Source organism: Tupaia chinensis, unplaced genomic scaffold (genome assembly GCF_000334495.1).
Source record: "Tupaia chinensis unplaced genomic scaffold, TupChi_1.0 Scaffold149248_1, whole genome shotgun sequence".
In the NCBI taxonomy this organism is placed as follows: Eukaryota; Metazoa; Chordata; class Mammalia; order Scandentia; family Tupaiidae; genus Tupaia; species Tupaia belangeri.
In genome coordinates, this window is record NW_006209094.1 from 851,909 (window position 1) to 853,968 (window position 2,060).

The following is a 2,060-nucleotide window of genomic DNA, read 5'->3' on the forward strand; positions in this document are numbered from 1 at the left end:
ATGTCAAGCTCCCAATTTTGTATCCCCTGATTTTGCATTCCTTGCAACAGAACCCCTATCACTAAATTCCTTTTGTTTTGACAATTTGGGCTGGGGGTATTCAGGCATGTCACCCATCATTCATCTTTTGATAATAGCCATTCTAACAGGTGTGAGGTAGTAGCTCCTTGTTTTGATTTGTATTTTCCTGATGATTAGTGATTTTAAGCACTTTTTAAGTATACCTGTTGGCCATTTGTATGTCTTTTTTTTTTCTCACTATAGGGCGCATGCGCTCGCCAGACAGACAGAGAGAGACATAGAGACAGAAAGCGAGAAATCACCCCCCAGGGGGGATGGTCATGCCTCAATCCCTTCTCCTCCATTCTCCTCTCGGGATCTTGGGCACGCACACACACACGCCCAGCGTGAGTTTTAAGCCACCGGGTCCGGGACGCGAACCGCGGTCGACTACGTGGGAGTACAACGACCTAGCCATTACCCTAACTGCTGGTTCCCAGCCATTTGTATGTCTTCTTGTGAGAAATATCTATTCAGGTCCTCAGCTCATTTTTTTTTTTTTTTTGGAGAGGTTTTTCACTACAGGGCGCGTGCGCTTGCCAGACAGACAGAGAGAGACATAGAGACAGAAAGCGAGAAATCACCCCCCAGGGGGGATGGTCATGCCTCAATCCCTTCTCCTCCATTCTCCTCTCGGGATCTTGGGCACGCACACACACACGCCCAGCGTGAGTTTTAAGCCACCGGGTCCGGGACGTGAACTGCGGTCGACTACATGGGAGTCCAGTGACATAGCCATTATGCTAACTGCTGGTTCTCCTCAGCTCATTTTTTAAAGTTTGTTTTCTTTCTATCAAGTCGTTTGATTTTATTATATATTTTGGATTTTAACCCCTAATTAGATGTATAGCTTGCAAATATTTTCTGCCATTTCATTAATCATGTCTTCATTCTGTTGATAATTTTCTTGGCTGCGTAGAAGCTTTTTAGTTTAATGTAATCTTATTTGTTAATTTTTGCTTTTGTCTCTTGTGTTTTTCAAATAATATTCAAAACATCATTGCCTAGGAGTTTTTACAGTTTCAGTTCTTATGTTTAAGTCCGTAATCCATTTTGAGTTGATTTTTGTATATGGTGTGAGATGAGAGAATTTTCATTCTTCTGTATGTGGATATCCAGCATCATTTATTGAAGAGACGTTCCTTTCCTCATTGCTTGTTTTTGGCACCTTTGTTGAAAATCAGCTTTTTTAAATGCATTTCTTCCATGTTATAAAATTTGTTTGGTATGCAATTTATCACATCAGTCTTTTATAATAATTTATATTTTCATGATATCAGTTATAATGTCTTCTTTTTCAGTTTTAATTTTATTTATTTGAGCCTTCCTCTCTTTTAAGATTTTTGCCATTGGGCATGTGAGATGGAGGGGGAGAGAGAGCACCCACGCGAGAGGGAGGGGAAGAGAAAGAGTGCACACACAAGAGAGAAAGTGAGAAATCACTCCCCCCCCCTGTGGGGGTGGGGTGGGGGGAGATGGCCACACCACAATCTTTCATTCTTCTCTTGGATTTTGGGCAAGCACGCACATATGCCTGGCATGATTTTCAAGCCACCAGTTCTGGAACTAGAACTGCAGTAGGCCATGTGGGAATCTAGTGTCTTAACCACTATACCAATTGCTGGCCTCAAGTGTTCTCTTTTTTTAATCTTAATTAGTTTAGTTGAAGGTTAATTGATTAGTTGATTTCGTTAATCATGTCAAAAACTAACTCAGTTTTACTGATCTTTTTTGTTTCTCTAGTCTACTTTATTTTTGCTCTGATATTTGTTATTTACTTCTAAGTTTGGCTTTAGTTTTTGTTTTTCTAATTCCTTGAGGTGTAATAGATGTTTTTATTTTTGGAGAGGTTTTCGCTATAGGGCACGTGTGCTCGCCAGACAGACAGAGAGAGACAGAGAGACAGAAAGTGAGAAATCACCCCCCAGGGGGGATGGCCACACCGCACTCCCTTCTCCTCCATTCTCCTCTCGGGATCTTGGGCACTCACGCACACACGC